This window comes from Petaurus breviceps, unplaced genomic scaffold (assembly GCF_028583685.1).
Source record: "Petaurus breviceps papuanus isolate PSGF00001 unplaced genomic scaffold, PetGlider_PUasm1.0 207, whole genome shotgun sequence".
Lineage (NCBI taxonomy): Eukaryota > Metazoa > Chordata > Mammalia > Diprotodontia > Petauridae > Petaurus > Petaurus breviceps.
In genome coordinates, this window is record NW_027185850.1 from 33,913,886 (window position 1) to 33,932,376 (window position 18,491).

The 18,491-nt window shown below is 34.9% G+C and overlaps 1 protein-coding gene and 1 pseudogene across 7 annotated transcripts in view; one reads left to right on the forward strand and one right to left on the reverse strand.

The window, feature by feature from the left end:
* The window catches only part of LOC138165094 (zinc finger protein 644-like), a 98,009-nt gene that overhangs the window by 42,102 nt on the left and 37,416 nt on the right, over window positions 1–18,491 (forward strand). The gene's annotated exons all lie outside the window — the stretch shown is intronic.
* On the reverse strand, window positions 1,749–3,338 carry LOC138165093 (L-lactate dehydrogenase A chain pseudogene; annotated as a pseudogene).

The following is an 18,491-nucleotide window of genomic DNA, read 5'->3' on the forward strand; positions in this document are numbered from 1 at the left end:
TTTACTTTGCTTTTTTCAAGTTCTTTGCTACTGCAAAAAGTGCTGCTACAAGTGTTTCGGTGTGTATGGAGCCTTTCTTTTTATTAATGACCTCCTTGGTATATATAAATGGCTCAATCTTTTAAAAATTAAAATTTTTTTGAACATTGGTGTTTGTCAACACCTATACACATGCACATTTCTATATACAAAGAGATATATAGAGAGAGAATTGTGTATAAAACTGCAGAATTCCATCGCATGCTTTTTAAAGCACATATTTAGCATGTTTGAAAATTATCTCACTCATCTGTGTTTTCCTCTGAGCCTCCTCTTCCCACATGGGCATTTTACAATTGCCTTATTGATGCTTAGCATAGATCAGCTAAACAAATCCACACATTGGCTGTGCTGGAAAATGTACTTTTCATTCAGCATTTGTAGGGCATCACCTCTCTACCAAAAGAGTCAGCCAGTGGGGTCAGCAAGCATTTATTAAACACTTGTTACAGAGACACTGCCAAATTGTGACTTTGAAAACTGCCTGAATTAGGTTAAAATTCTTGTGTTTATCAAGACTCTTTACTTTAAAAAGTGATGAAATGTATCATGGAGATCACATATCACAGAATTTCTGGAATTGGAAGTGCCTTCAGGTCACCTAGTACTACTTCCCATAATTAACCATGAGTCCCCTCAGTTATATATTTGACCTGTGGTCATCTTGAAGGCAGCCCTTTGCTCCCAGAGAGCCTGCTATACTTTGAGATAACTTTGTTATGGAAGTTTCCTCTACAGCAAACCTGAATTTTGCTCCTTTGTAGCTTTTATCCATTGCTTTTCCTTCTACCCTCTAAAGCCATCTGGAACATGATTCTTATTCTTCATGATAGCCTTTCATATATTTATCATTTTTCTATATTCTAAGCTAAATATTTCCAGTTCCTTCAGCCAGTTCTCAGCTGTTAATGGCATGAACTTGAGGACCATCACCATCCTAGCTGTATTCCTATGAGGCAGCTGGTGGCACAGTGGATAGAGTTCTTCTGAGTCTGGAGTCAGGAAAACTTGAGTTCACATCCTCCCTCAGATCCTGCATAATTCACTTAACCATTGTTTGCTTCAGTTTCCTTAACTGTAAAATAGGGATAATAACAGCACCAGCTTCACAGGGTTTCTTTGATAATCGAATGATACAGCATTTTTAAATGGCACTTAGCACATAGTAGATGTTATATATATGCTTGTTTCCTGCTCTCCCCCTATGAACTATTTCCAGCTTATCGGTATCCTTCTAAAAATGTTGCACTTTGGATTAAATATAGTTCTTTTGGTTGTAGTTTGATTAGAGGAAAATATTGTAGAATCTAAAATTTTGTTGGTCGATATTCTTTGCCTCTTTTAGTGCAGCCTGAGATGGCAGTCACTTTTTTGATGATCCATATCATGCTATTTTGTAGTTTCATTAGTCCTGAATAAATTCCATACTGCATCCTAGGGACCTAAGGATTGAAAAAAATGTATAAAATATATCAAGAGAAAAAATTGGAATAAGGTGCAGGAATGAAATATAATGAGGGCATTGAAAGCATAACTTTTTTTATTAAAAATCGCAAATCTAATAGTTAGAAATACTAAAGACTGTCAGTGGTTCATATTGGTTGTCCTAGATCAGAGGTGTCAAATATGTGGCCTACAGCACTCCCTGGTAGTGAAAATGAGAGAGAACAGATGAGCATCTCACTTCTATCCTTGAAATATTCCATGTACATAGAGTAATGAGTAGTTAGGCACCAGACATTGCCATTTTGATCTTATTTTGCTGGAATAACTTGAATTATATCAAGCAAGTTTTCTTTCTTTGAAAGTTGCAGAATTGCCCCAGCTAGTTTAATAAAAGGACTCAGTATGATAAACTAACATATATTATAGATCAGATAAATAATAAATCTCATTGTTAAACTGTTTTTGAATGTATATTTTGCTGTGATTAATAACACACATGCTCCATTGTATTTTTTATAATTTTTAATCAGTTATTTGTTGTTTATTCAGTATTTAGGGTATGACACTTGAGGAATTGGTTGCATTGTTGTATAATATACAGATCTTCTTATGTAATATGGAAATTTACAACTATTGCTATACATAGGTAGACAAAAATCAGGTCCTCTGGAAATGTGATACATGGGGCCATGCTGTAGAGCCCTAATGGAGGGGAGCACAAAGGTCATTATTAATGCATCAATAAAGAATTGATACTGAATGGTGTTTTGTAGCCAGGAGTGTTGTCTTCTGGAGCTACGGGAATCTGTAGCACCTACATACAAGGCAGGTAGTTTATATACCTGTGGGGCACTGGCTCTGCTTGGCACCAACTACTGAGAATATACAAGTCATATCCAGCATCTTATGCAAACAACATAAACAAGTAGTCACACTGTACTATTCCCCATTTCTAACTTTAGGAAGAGACTAGAGTGTGTTCACAGGTTTTACATTTCTGGTGTTCAATCACTAATCAGAGGGAGGATTTGACTTATTTGAAAAGCTCATCCTACATAACCCCTTAACCACTGTCATGTTCTTTTGATGGCAGCACTTTAAAAGATTTTAAAATTGCAGCTCTTTCTGGATTCCCCAAATTGTATCTGCTCTCTTTAAATGGCTCTCCTCCTCTGGATTCAGGTTTACCTTCACCACATCTGAAATGCCATTCTGCCCCAAAATACATGGGACACTTAGGAAGACATCTTCATTAATGCCATATAGGCCCTTATGGTGGAAATTGGATGCCCTCTCCTAAGATTCTTCATAATGCTTTCTGCCAGATCTGCCACAGACAAGCCAATGGCCCAGGAAGTGTAGCCTTTCAGCTTGATCACCTCATAAGCACTTTCAACCACCTGTTTATGAACATCTTTCCAATTCTCTGAATCAGCATCAGTTCCTATTTGAGGAGATACACTGGCAAGATTCATACCACTCCACATGGGAACATGTTTTGCCAGAAACAATCTTTGGCGTTTTGAGGAAAAGGCTGCCATGTTGGAGATCTATCAACTCTCCTTTAGTTTGTCTTCTATTACATCAACTAAGGCAAGTTCATCAGCTAGATCCTTTGTTAAGATACTGATGGCATCTACCTGCACCAACCCCAACAACAGCAATCTTGTTCTGGGGAATCTGTTCTTCCTTTAGGAGATTCAAAATCAGCTGATCCTTAACAGTAGATGCCATTTTGGGGTTTATTGAAGTTTCTGGTCAGGCTGTGAAAGTTCTGAGTTATACGTGAGATTGCAGTTCCCAGACTCCCACCAGTTTTATTATATTTTTATAAAAAGCCATGGACCATCATATATATCTTGACTATATATATATATATTTTATAGGTGTTGGAAGAATGCTAATGATGTACATATTAGGAATTGTTTATTAAGAAGTTTTTACATTTATATTTCAGATTTTCTTCAAAATAAAGGAAAGCATTGGCAACAACTTAATCACTTGTAGGGCTGAATATTCCCAAATACTAAATGTGATAGAGCTGTCATGGTTGGCTTGTTAGGATTAAAGATATAATTTACTAAATTGTTATTTCCTGTTTTTTTCACTTTGTAGCAAAATTATTTTGAATATATGAGTTTTGAAAGACATCAGGACATTGGGATATCCAGGAGCTTGTTTAGTAAGAGATCTTATTCAAAGTTGTGATGCATCTTGTGAAACCTGTTTGAATAAAGATTCAGTTAGGTTATTAAAGTTCAGATAGTGCTGTTTTACTAACTGACAGTTTCTCAGAATAATGTTTTTAAATGAATAGAATAAAATATACAAGATTAGAAAGGAAACTTAATTATGTTGAAACATAGTTATATCAGGGGCAGCTAGGTGGCGCAGTGGATACAGCACTGGCCCCTGGAGTCAGGAGGACCTTCCTCCCCGGACTCAGACATAGATCCTAGATGCCAGGTTAAGAAGTCTATTCACCTTTTAAAAATAGAAATGGGGAAATTGAGACCTTGAAGAGCTAAAGTGACTCCTTTTCGGTCATAAATAACTTTTTAAAGTATATAAAGACTTTATGATTCTCAATCCTTATGGAAATTCTTACTTAAAATTTATTACCCTAATACATTCAGTATAACTGTTGATTTTTAAGTTTAATCTTCCCTTCTGGGGGAAAAAAGGCAAAACAAACATATTACACTATTAACTGAACTTTTCATCTCTTACAATTTTAAAAATGTTCAGGTTCTAAGAAACTTGAATAGAAAACTATTGCAACTTTAATCATTCTGAAGTATATTCAAATAATATATAGCCTAATTAGCAATCATTTGATTTGTAATTTTGAAGGAAGAAGCCAGGGTTGAAATAACAGGCAGTAAAACAGCACTATCTGAACTTTAATAATCTAATTGAAGTCTCTCTTTTTAGGTATACTCTGTACTTTCCTTTGTTCAAGCTAAAAGCATCAATAAAATAGGACATCTTTTTTCTTTCTTTCATTTTTTTTTGTGGCAGTTAGGAGGGAAGTGAGTTTGAGTTTTCGGTGTTCTAGCCAATTGATCTCCTCAAGGGACATTCTTTATTTTCACATGCTAAGAGAACTTCTCTAGATAATCTTCTGATGGTGTTACCAAACACAGATCTGTGGGGTGAGGTAATCTGGACTTTTTGGCTTATAAGTACACTACTGGCACTGTGAAGAATTGGGTAGCTTTGTATTTTAATTACACTTAAAATATTTTAATTCTTGCTACAGAAATGGGGCAGTTTTTCTGCTAAAAGTATTTTCTCTTTTTACATGGATATATTTGTGATACAACATTGTCCCATCTGTGACCTTTAGGACATTGCTGAAGTGTCAGTCTAGTGGAAGCAGTCTAAATGAGCTCTTGTTCTGCCTTTCTGAATCCAGCCTGCAGAATGGGAGTGTTATTGTTAACCAGAGACAGACTGTAACACCCGAATTGTCCATCAGCTAATATTCTCCTTGAGACACTAGAAGAGTAAGTAGCTACTTAAGATCTTTGCTGGCCCGTACATGGCATAAACTCCCCAGAGGCTATAAAATCCACCTTAGCCAAATGCCTTGACTTCTGTTGTACTGATGGTATAGTACTGACCAGTTTAAACTCATATTGCCTGGGTTTGAAATTTAGCTAGGAATGGAATAATGCTCAAATTGTTTAAAAAAAATTTACAGTTTTGTAGCCCCCACCACATATTTCAAATGTATTTTCTTAAAAAAAAAAAATCTTTTGGAGGGGGGAGGCGAGGCAATGGGGGTTAAGTGCCTAAGGTCACACAGCTAGTAAGTGTCAAGTGTCTGAGCCCGGATTTGCACTCAGGTTCTCCTGACTCTAGGGCTGGTGCTCTCTTCACTGTACCACCTAAGTGCCCCTTTCAAATATTTTTTCTATGGTCTTGATCTTCCATGTTCACAGAACTTAAATTTTTGAAGTGCTATGGCTACATAATTATTGAACGTAGCAGGTTGCTGACTAGAATTCCAGACTTAGAGATAGAATTCCAAGTTCAAATCCTGTCTTAAACACAACATGTACGAATCTGGCCAGGTCACTTAACCTTTCTGTGCCTCAGTTTCCTCATCTGTAAAATAGATAGCACCTACCTTTTGTAGATGATTAGTCATCTCTCTCTCTCTCACCCCCCCCACATGTTTTGTATATCTGAAACACTATATAAATGTTAGCTGTTATTTAATATTATTAGCAATTTAATTATTATTGGCAAAATTAGAATAAAAATGTTAAGCATTTCTTCAGGGAACCATTTCCTTCCAGCCATCTCTTATAATATTTTTATTAATAAAAATGTTTTTTTCTTCTTCCTCCACTTCATTTGAGGAAAAACGACCTCATGTAACGTATACATAGTTATATATATAAATAAGATGTCTGAATTGGTCATGTCCAAAAAACCCTGTGTCTCAGTCTGCATTGAATCTGCTACTTCTCTGTTTTGAGGTGGGTTGCATTTTTCATCTTTAGAAGCTATGGTGGGCATTTTCTTAGAGAGAATTCAAAGTTGTTTCTCTTTGCAATGTTATTATTGCACACAGGACATTGTTCTCCTGCTTCTTGCCATTTTATTCCCTGTACATCAGTTTATTCAAGTCTTCTCAGGTTTCTTTGAAACCATCTCTGTCATCATTTCTTGATAGTAATACCTTCCATTACCATAATTTATTCATCTATTTCCAGTTGAAAGATACCTCCAAGGGGTGGCCAGGTGGTGCAGTGAGTAAGAGCACCAGCTCCAGAGTTGGGAGATCTGGGATCGAACCCAGGCTCAGATACTTAGCCCCAGTTGCTTAAAAAAAAAAAAAAAGATACCTCCATTGTTTCCAGTTTTGCCATCACAAAATGATTTGTTATATATACTTTTATTTACAAGGGTACTTTTCCTTTGATATCTTTGGTATAAAGGCCTACTAGTAGTATTGCTGGTTCAGGGGTCCAAAGGGCATGGATGCACAGTTTAATTTTTTGGGCACAGTTAATTGCTGTCCAGCATGGTTGGATCAGTTCACAGTTTATATAGACATACATAAATGTGCTTCTTGTCCCATAGCCCATGACATTTGTCATTTTCTTTTTTTTTTTTTTTTTGCTTTTTTGTCAACTATCTCAATTTAATGGTTGTGAAGTAGAATCTCAGAGTTGTTCTAAATCAACATTTTTCTAATTAGTGATTTTGAGCATTTTTTTCATGTCTCTTGATAGAATGGATTATTTTTTTTCCTTAGAAAATGATCTGTTCTTTAATCATTTATCATTTGTGGAATGGCTCTTAATTTTATGTGTTTGAATTATTTCCTTATATATCATGAAAACGAGACTTACAAAGATTTCTTCCCAGTTGCTTCTTGTTGAATTTTAGTTGTATTGGTTTCCTTTGTTCAGAAACTTATTTTTTTTTAATCAAAAGTATACATTTTATCTTCTGTGATATTCTTTATCCCTAATTTGGTCACAAACCCTCTCTCTATATATTAAGATAATTTCTTCTAATTTGTTTATGTTGCGGTTTTTTATATTAAAGTCATTTATCCATTAGGAACTTTTCTTTCTGTACATTGTGAGATGTTATACTATACCCAATTAATACTAGATAGAATTCCAGTTTTCTAAGCAAATCTTGTCAGATAGTTGAGCCATCTCCCATGTAGTTCATTCCCTTTGCTTTCCCTGTTCTTCAGGGGTGGTAAAAGAAAATTTTTCAGCTAATTATAACCACAAATTATTTAGAAGGAATAGCATGATGTGTGTCTGTGTGTATTAAACCTTAGCTCTAGGGAATTCTGTGGTAGAAAGTTAAGAAAAACGCTTATTCCTGTCTTATTCACCTCCTTGCCAATTTGAGGACTCAGGCCTCTTTCTTCTTCCTTTTCCGTTTTCCTCCCAGATTTGGGCAGTCTCCATAGGCTTTTTCTGGTGGAATTTTAGGTGACAGCAGGTAGTGGTGGCTTCTGTAGCCCACAGCAGAGGTTGCTCTGATCTCCCATTGAAGTTCAGCTTTCCCAGTTCAGTAGCTAATAAGTACTTGCCCCCAGACACCCACATAGTGATCATCCAGTCCAACTTCAATGAAAACCATCCTTCTTCCTGATTTCCTCATTTGGAGAGCAGATAGAAAAAGACCCCAGATCTCTATTGTGTAGTACTCTTGGCCCCCCCTCTCATGGCTTTCTACCTGTTGTGAAAGCTTGCTCTCTGACTATAATGTTAGATAATGTTTTGAGAATTTCAGTGGCTTAAAAATGAATCACCAAGCAACTTGCTTCATGATGAAGCTCTTCAAACTTAGCAGGACTGGTGTGCAGATAATTATCATGCAAACTATCACCAGACCCATATGAAGCTTTTCCATGTTGAGTAAGACCTACCAGAGTTTGCACTCCACTGATCCAGGATTCACCTTCATATCCTGAAGAGGCAATAGTAGAACTTTGGGTAGGGGGTGTGGTTAATATCGATATTCTACTTTTGGGTTAAAAAATAGAAAGACCTGAGTACAAACCAAGGTAGGTTAACATTTGTGTAAAGAGTATAGGAATACTTTGTTCTCTTCTTTTTCCTTGAGAGGTAACACTATAGTGGTGGAAATGAAGATCAGGGATAGAAATTGGAGAATCATAATCTTTAATGTGAGACTTTTATGGATTATCCTCAAATCATGTTAGCACATCTTAATTTTTTAAAAATTAGAGATTTTTGGAAAATTATTATGAAGTGAAACTCTAGCCTTTTTTGCACCAGTTTTCATGTCCCTTACTTGAACTTTGATAGTTGAGAGATAATAATAGCCTCAAAAGAATGTTTTTGCCCGAAGCTTTATTGTCCTGTAGTAAGTCTTACCGAAGGAGTTTTCCCCTTTGGAATCAATTTCCTGTTATCTTCTATGCTGCTTAATTAGTAGAGATTGAATATGTAGTTGGACAGTGTTGTTTCCTCTTCAAGCTATAGAATTTCCCAGCTTCTCTAGGTCTTTCGGAATAAAGAACCTTGGTTAATTTTCTTTATCTTACTGTTGATGTGAGGACATAGAGAACTGAACTACATTCTGGAGACTTTATTCTCTGAAAAATGTCAAGCTTTGTTTTGTACATTGCTGCAGTTCTTCTTGAGGGAGGGGATTGAGCGTTATACCTAGATTGCAAACTTTTCCTCTTAGTTTATCCTTTGGCATTGCACAGTGACCACTTCTGCTGTATTTTTAAGGTCATTATAACCTGTTGACTTTATTTTTCTTTATGTCATTCTTTAGCAAATAGAGGGGATATTTCCTTATTTCCAAGTTAATCTTCTTGTCCCTCAACAACTGATTAATTCTTGACTCTCTTTGAGATTGCATTCTGAAAATTAGACTGCCTAATAGTTTAACAAATTGACTGTCAGCATGCTGTCTCCTTTAAGTGTACAAGAGATTCTTTTTTTTTTTTTTTGAGGGGGGAAGACAGGGCAGTTGGGGTTAAGTGACTTGCCCAAAGTCACACAGCTAGCACAGCTAGTAAGTGTTAAGGGTTAGAGTTGGATTTGAACTCAGATCCTCCTGACTTCAGGGCCTTTGCTCTACTCACTGTGTCACCTAGCTAGCTGCCCCAAGAGATTCTTTTAAAAGGATGATTATAAAAGATGTTATGATTTGTAGGCCTTCAGTGATTTTTAAAGATATTTTCCTTCTCGATAAATTCCTTTTTATTTTTCTTTGCTCTTAGTAGAGTTTTAAAATAAAAAAAAAAAACAAATGGAGTTTGAATGAAATACTTTTAAGATTGCACCTACATAAAGTCTGTATGTTGAAACAGAATTTCATGGCCAGAGAAGGTCTTAGAGCTCAGAGTTTAATGCATTTATCTCATGATAGGAAAACTGAGATATGGGAGAAGTTAAGCGATTTGGGGAAGATCACACCATTAGTTGGGATAACCCTTTCCTTTGTTTGTTGGTCTTTCCACTATTTTAAGCTGCCAGAATGTGACTGAATTTCAAATGAATGTAATTGAAAAATATACCTGAATAACATTTTTAATATACTCTTCAGCATTTTCTGATTACGAGTAATAATATTTTTCATTTATTGTTACAGTTTGTGTGAAAAGAATATCCATATTCACTTCCGAGATTCTTTTCCTTTCAAATACAATTAGCATTGATCTAGAGGGTCCTAGTGAATCAAAGATAATTCATTTGTATCAGGGCATATTGTTAAATTATATTTTGGGAGAATGTTAGGGAGCATTAATATTTTAGATTGTGAATGATTTAGCATATTTTAGCAATAGAGAGCATCAGGTCATCATAAGTTTAGATTTTTTAACTAAGGACTACAGGAAATAAGGTCGCTGGTGTGGAGGTGGAAAGGGTCTTAGAAGTTACTACCTAGGCAAATCTTCCCGTTTTGCAAATGGAGAAAAAGAATCCAAAATAGATTTATTAACTTACCTAAAGTAATTATTATATTATTATACTATCTATACTATCCTATTATGTTATATATACTATAGTACAATATATATTATCATATCATATTATTGTACTATCTTATAAGCTTATCTAGGTTGTAAAGTATCAGACCTGGGCTTTAGCCTAGTACTCTTCTAAGCATTATGTTTTTTATGATAGTCTAAAAATTGAAGAAGAGTCTATTTAAAAAGTATTACAGGAGTTACAGGAAACTTTCATCAATATCTTCATTAAGCCAAATAATGGTCATTTTTATATGTGCACAGCATAATATGTATAGCTTGCTTTTTTAATGTAGGAAGAAATGAAATAAGTGAACTATTAACTGTGAAATTTTAAAAATAAGGGGCGGCTAGGTGGCGAAGTAAATAGGGCACCGGCCGTGGAGTCAGGAGGACCTGAGTTCAAATGTGGCCTCAGACACTTGACACATTTACTAGTCATGTGACTTTGGGCAAGTCACGTAACCCCAATTGTCCTCCAAAAAAGCAAAAAAAAAATTTAAAAAAAAAAATAAGATTTTTCAAAACATTAAAAAAAAATTCCAAACATGACAATAGATAGTTTTTCTTTTGAATACAATGGATGTATGACTAATATTCTTTTTTAACTTAGAGTTTAATAAATATAGCCTTTTTAGTAAGGGTTAAATGACAAAGTAGGTAGTCTTCAAACTGTATTCAAAATGTTGCACCTTTGCCAGTTAAATTACAATATATATTTTTTTCTTGTGCTAGGAATTTTTTTTTATATTGTCTCATTTAACAAATTAGTAGAAGCAGATATTTTTAAAAGTTTTTTAAAAAGACTTACTGTTAACTCTTAATTTTACATTGCTTCAATTTCTTAAAAATAAACTTCCCTTTTCCTTCTTCTGTAACAGAAATTTCCAAAAAAGAAAAATGGGAAAAAAATATCAGCAAAACTAATCAATATTGGGGGGAAGATTAGCCTGATAATATATGTAGTGTTACAGACCTGTGGTTTCCATACCTTTTTGCAAATAAGTAGGGAAGCTGTCTTCTTCATGTCTTTTTTGGGGACAAAGTATGTTCTTTATAACTTTACAACATTAATGTTTGTCATCTTTTGTGTTTACAGCATTGTGTTTATTGTTTTCTTGACTTTGCTTACGTAATTGACTTTGTATAAATTCATGTAAGGACTTTTTCATTCTTCTGTCTATTCATTATATCTAATACTCCATTACAATTTTGTGTAGCATAGTTTGTTTAGCCATTTATTCCTCTATCAGTAGGCATCTATTTTGTTTCCAATTTTTTGCTACCACAAATAAAATAAAGATATTTTGGTTTGATAAACTATACTATTCAAATCACGTATCCATTTTCAAATTATTTTGTAATATATTGTAAAATATTGCTGCAGACCTGACTTGTGCCAGACTGCGTTTGAGCTTTCTTAGCAGGTCTTATTTAAATCAGTTATGAGAGTTATTACCTAAGTAATTTATGTTTTTAGGCTCATCAAATAAATGGATTATTGAATTTCATTATATATGATGCCTTATTGTATAATCTCCATTGATTTGTTTGTTTTTTAACCAGTACCAAACAATTAACTGCTTTATAATACAGTTGGAAACCTGGAAACATGAGTCCCCCCTTTACTCTTCCCTTTTTCATTATTTCCCTTGATATTTTAGGGTTTTTTTTTGTTTCTCCAAATGATTTGTAAATTTATTTCATCTAGTTCTATAAAATACTCCTAATAGTTTCCTATAGCAGGAAAACTGTAAATTGACTTAGATATTGTTGTCTATTAATATTATTGGCAGCCCATGAACTTAATAATTCTCCACCTATTTAACTTTTTTTTTTATAAGCAATTGAGGTTAAGTAACCTGCTCAAGGTTACATGGCCAGGTGTTTCTGGATGGGTGCTAAGTGTCTGAGCTTGGATTCGATCTCCAGGTCATCCTGACACTGGGGTCGGTGCTCTTACTCGCTGTGCTACCTGGCCCCCCCCCTTAACTTCTTCATTTTTAAAAATTAGCATTTTGTAATTGAATATATGAGTATTGAACATGCTTTGGTAGATTCATTCTCAATTTTTTTATGTTTTGTAGTTATTTTGAATGAGATTTCCCTATTACCCCTTGATTTTTCTTATTGCTTTATAGAAATGTTGATTTTTGTCGGTCTGTATTATAACCTTTAACTTAACTCAGGCTACTATTTTCATTTAGTTTCTTTGATGACTTCCTAGCATTTTCTAAGGAAAAGGTCATTATCAGTGAGTAGTGATGACTTTGTTACCTCTTTGCTTATTTTTATGCCTTTAATTTCTTTTTCTTACTGCTAATGCTAACATTTCTAGAACTGTATCAAATAATGATGAGGAGAGCGGACATTCTTGTTTTATTCCCACATTTATTAGGAATGCTTCTAGTGCATTCTCATTACATATCATGACAAATAATTTTTTATTATCTTAAAAACTAATCCTCTTCTCATAATTTAGATTTTTAGCTTGAATATGTCTTTCTAGTACTTAGCTACATATATATGTATGTATTTGTGTATCTATTATAGAGTACATTCACACCAATTTTATTCATGTACCATACTTTTGGGGAAACATATAATACAGACACATTTGTAAAAAATGAATGGCTTCCTGAAATAATCTAGTATGTTGAGCTATTCATTTATCTTTACAGTAGACATTAGTAATGGGTTAGCATTTGTTTTTAGGTTTTTAGGAATTGAGAAAAATTTCTTGGATGCCCTCTTGCTATTTATAGAAGTGGTTTATACTCACATAAAGTATGCTAGGGAGACCGTAAAAATATGCATATAGTGAAGAACAAGGACATATACTGAATCATGACTTTGGATCATTCACACTAGCCTCTTATTAACTTAGTTTTCTTTAGTCTTTTCCACCCTCAGTGACTTTAATGTGACTGACAGTTCTGTAGATGTATCATGCATGTTGTACCTAGAAAGACGTGGTCAAAAGACAAGAATTACACATGCAAAGCATATTATCTGTTGTATGCTGACAAATAAGAGACACTCATATTACAAATAAAAAATCCCCAAATATTTTCATATTAAACAAATGAATGCTACAGGGACTGGAGCGTTATTGCAAGTTAGATCTCCTAGAGATATCATTGATCTAAAAATATTTCATAACAGTATCTTAAATTGACATTACTATCAAGCCTTTAAATATTCTGAACTTAATACCGCTTTTATGTCTATATATATGTGTGTGTATCTGTGTTTGTATACACACATAATCAGAAAGGATTGTACCTGAAATTACAGGTCACTTAATGTACAGGTTACTTTGATTTTAAAGTAAATAAGATTGGTCTGTAGCTTTAAAGCTGTCCTTGTCTGCGTTTTCTGGCATTCCTTCTGTGTTCTTACCCATTTTTTGAATAGATACTTCAGTGACTCTCCCGGTTTTCCCCTACCCTATTTTCTTTTGTGTTAATACACATAACCAAGCAAAACAAATTCATATATTGGCTTTATCTGAACACGTAGGTCTCCTGCATCTTTAGACAATCACCTCTATGTCAGGAGGGGACATAGCATTTATAGCGTTTTTCATCTTGACTCTTCCTGAATTGTGTTTGGGCATTGAGTTGATCAGAATTAATTCTTACAAAGTTGCTCCTAGTTTTTCCTTTTGATCTCAAGCTGAACAAATCTCATCCCTTTTCTAAATACTTTAAGATAACTATCTTGTTCCCCTATGTCTCATTGTTATCTATGTTTTAACACTATTTAAGAGGTTCTGCTGTATTCTGGGGTTTTGTACAGTGGTTGATTTTATCATTTCTGAATAGGAACATCTGGAGGATCTTACTCACCATTAGAATCTATTCCATTTATATCATGCTCTGTATATACTCAGTGACGAGGAATGGAGAAGTACATGGGGGCAAAACTCTTCACCCTGCAGCACATCACAAAATCTTGTGCAGGGCAGTTTTAAGGCTGCCATCATAGAGTTTTAAGTTAGTTGGAGAAAGGTCCTACTAGTCATAGTGATAACAGAGATAACCTATTAGCTTGTGTAAGTTTATGCCCAATAACAAGTGATAAGGTCATTTAATGTGACTGAACCTCGGTGGAAATTTCAAGAGAAGAGTTGAATCCGCATTGATGGGTTATGATCTGAATCCCTGGACGGAGTGCCAGCATCAACAAAATCTACATCCATTCTATTCCATTCCATATTTTATATTAGAGAAGCTACATGGCATAGTAGACCAAATGGCTAGACCTGGGGTTAGGAAACCTTAGGGGGTCTGGGTTGTGGAATGCTACTCTGAAGAGCTAAGCTGACTGTGTAGCCACAGAGCGTATACATAGTCTTTCTGATTCTCTTTCAACAACTCTTAACTCTCTTAAAACTACGAATTACGGTTAATTTCATTCTGTGTAAGTGGGTGGAGTTTTTTCAGAGAGGTTCTTGATATATTGACATGTTTCATTTTGCTTGTTTTGTCTCAGTATTGTGACAACTGTCACAATCTTTTTGAATTCTTACTGTCTTTACTGTCATCCAGTATTGTAGCTATTTTTTCTGCAGATTTGGTTAATAGGACTTTGGAAGTGATTAAATGTCGGGATTGTGATTGATATTACTGACCTAGTTGCAATTCCTTACACCAGAGCACACTTCATATTTTGTCTCCTGTGCCTTAGCCCTGGCTGTCCCCTCATTCCTGGAACACTATTCCTGCTTAGCTCAGCATTATATTATTGCGAGCCAGCTTCTCTTGTTTTTCTATTTGTATCCCAGTGCTTTCACATCTTTGTTGTGTCATAAGTGCTTGTTGATTGATATTAAAATCATATATTCTATTGTGCACTCTCTCCCAGTATAGAATTTGAATGAGAATTTTTGATAATTGTAGAATTAAAGCACCAGCTGATAGAAGTTAAAGTATTCATAGTTTTCAGTTCAGGAATAAAACTTCATTTGAAATTTGTAGGATCTATAATTTAGATCGTAAACAGGAAACATTTAAAAAATTTTATTTCAGTTTTCATATTAGTTTATTTCATTCATCGTGTGTATTTTAGATTGCGCTATTTCAGTTGCACTATTTCAGGGACTGATTTTTTTGCCATTGCTTTACTATTTGGTATTTTGTTCAAAGAATTCACCACCACTTGGTGGCAGCACTTGGCTTCAAAATGAATTTATTTATTAAGTGTCTGAGTATGCAAGTTGTCCCAAGGCTTACATTTAGAGCTAGAAAGGAACCACAGAAGTCATCTAATCAACCAGAAATGATAAATATTTAGAATGTGTCAAATTTTATAATTAGGAATTTAAAAGATGATTGTAGGTATTAGCTTTTTTTCTTTATGAGCCATAGTAAAATTGATTATTTTTATTAAAAATAACTTTAAATGACTTGTAGCTTTTTTTGGAGGCAACATGGAGAGCAGAAGAGATGTTAAATTCGTGCTTTAAGAATGTCAGTTTGATCACTCAGTCCTTAGGTTCATTTTAAGGGTTAGTTGAGGTATGATATCTGAAAGGAAACATTTCCTGTTTTCCCTAGTTGTTGGTATTCTTTCTACCAATAGATTATATTTCATTATGCCTACTTGTGTGTGTGTTCATTTGATTTGATTTTTAAGCTCATTATTTTTAATATTTCCTTGGTAATTTGGAGAGTAATAATAATAATAAACTGTTATTTACATAGTGTTTTAAGGTTTGCAAAGTGTTTGATAAGTCATTTATTTGATATTTCATTTGATTAATTTCTGGAGAAAGAATTACAAGGGACTGAGAAATTAGAGGAAGTAGCCTTAGGAGATTAGATATGTATGAGTTAGGGAAGAACAGGAAAGTTACAGATCCTTAAAAGCTGGCAAGGATGTCAGGTTCAGGTTTTTTTTTTTAAAGGATTGATAGGCCTATGTATATTTGTAGGCAGCATCTAAGGAACTGATATGGTTTAAGAACAAATTTGCTGTTTTAACTTGTGAAACACTATTATTCTTAAATTTCTGATCTTCATATAAAAGACATATCAGGAAGGACTGGATTTGTGATTTCCTTCATATAAGTAACAACTAATGAGGAAACTGCCTGTACCAATGTAGATGGACACTTGGTTTACAATTTGAGTCTTAGAGAGTTGCCTCAGGCTCAGGAAAAGTCCAAATGTCTTGCCCAGGGCCTCCAAGCCAGTATCTTTGACCTAATTTCTTGAGATCTCTGGAGCCCCTTTCTGGAGCCCCTCTCCATTTGATCCACACAGTCCTCTTGAAGCCAGAGTTGTATTTAAAGTTACATTCCTTGAAGTGTCATGTGACTGGAGGCTTTAGAATAATGACTGACCTAATCTAGCATTTGAAGGTTTGCAAAAATTCTTTACAGACTTGATTTCATTTGATATCCTCACAATGCTGCTGGGAATAAAGTTGTATAGTCATTGTAACATCTGGTTGGTCATTGAAGAAACTGAGTTTAAATGATTAGCTTCTGTCTCACAGCCACTAGCTATCAGAAGCCATTATTGAACCCTGTCCCCTCCTGATCAAGCATTCTTTCAGTTATACCATGTTTACTTTTAAATAAGAATAGGTATTAAGTGCATCATTTCAATATTATTTCAGCAAATAGGCTTTAATTATATATTTTCATTAAGGCTGTATACTAGGTTCTGGGGATTCCAGGACAAAAAGAAACTATCCTAAGCCTTTCAGAAAATAGCATTCTGTTAACTCAGTCTAAATATCTTTTGCCTTTCTTTGTAACCTCAGTCCTTAGCACAGTGCCTGGCTTAATTATCAGTGTTTTGCTTTTTAAGAACATTTGTTTATTTTGGATTTGGATAAGAAACTAAAAAAATTTTTCTTTTGCTTTTTTGGAGGGGGGAAGGCAGGGTACTTGGGATTAAATGACTTGCCCAAGGTCACAGGACTAGTAAGTGCTAAGTGTCTGAGGCTGTATTTGAACTGAGGTCCTTCTGACTCTAGGGCTGGTGCTCTATTCACTGAATTTACTCAGTTCCCCAGTTTATAATGTACAGTTAACAGAAGTCTCTTAAATTTAAATTCGTTACTTTTAATAACTTAAATTTTAATCATTGAGTTATGCTTAGTTTAAGGTCTTACACTTAAAGCATGGATGCCATGTTACACGGTCAGTTACATAAGGCCAGAACTGAGGAAATAATGAAACAGCTTTGCATTTTAATCATTAATGTGTAAAAGGCATCCTTTTATAATGGAAAGAGTGCTATACTGAGTTTCAGGAAGATCTGGATTTTAATAGCATCTCTGACAATTTTGGGGGGCAGCAGCTAGGTTGCACTGAGTTCTGGATCTGGAGTCATTGAGACTCATTTTTGTGAGTTCATATTTGGCCTTAGACACTTACTAGCTGTGTGACCCTGGGCACCTGTAACCCTTTTTGCCTTAGTTTTCTCATCTATAAAATGGGAGAAGGAAATGCCAACAACCATGTCAGTATCTTTAACCAAGAAAACCTCCCATGAGGTCATGAAGAGTCAGACACGACTGAAACCACTGAACAGCAGCTACGTTTTTAGCTGTTAGTTGCTTTATAAGTATTCTTGTGATTCTTTCTGGTTCTGAGTGTTCTTATGTTTGTTGTTTTTTGAAGTCTTGAATTATTTCTTTTTGTATTTTTATATCCATTTTACTGACTGTTCATTTTTCACAATTTATTAACATTCTCCATCTGGAGAGCCTCAACATCAGGTCACATGAGCATTGGTTGAAGGAACTGGGATTGCCCAGCTTCAAGAAGAGATTTGAATTGGGAGAACAATTGTTCTCCCAATTGTATTTCAATATTTGAAAATCTGTCATTTGGAAGGACTAGACTTTTTGTCTCTCAAGGATAGGAGAGGAGCAGGAGCAGGAGCCTGCTATAACAGGAAGTTATCTGTTCTCTATGACTGTTTCCTTTCGAGCAGCAGGGTCTTGGAGTTGGAAGAGACCTCAGGTCACGTACGCAGCCTTTTTGTAAGGGGAACCCAGCCTGTTCAGGGGAGAGATCTAAGTTTGAGGAAGATTGTTTTTAATGTAAGTGTAAATTTGTGCCTATACAACTTTTGGCCTTACCTCTTACTTTGAGGGAAGAACAAGTAGAGAAACAAGTAGAACAGGATTATTCTTTTTCTATGTGATGTTGCAGGTACTTGAAAATGGCTCTCATGTGTCTGTGGTAAATCCTTCTCTCGCCCCTTCCTACCCCTCCATTTCTAGGTTAACCTTCCCAGTTTAACCGATCATGTCAGGAACACATTCATGAACAAACCTCACCATCTTGGTTACTTTCCTCTGGATGTTCTCTGGAACATCATAGATTTTGAACTGGGAAGGATCCCCAAGGTCATCTGGTTTCTCTCCCTCCTTAGATTTAAATGACTTACCCAAGATCACATTGGTATTAAATATCAGAGGAAGAGTTTCGCCTCATGTTCCCTGACTATCATACTGCTTCTCATGGACTTTCTTAAAATATAGCCCT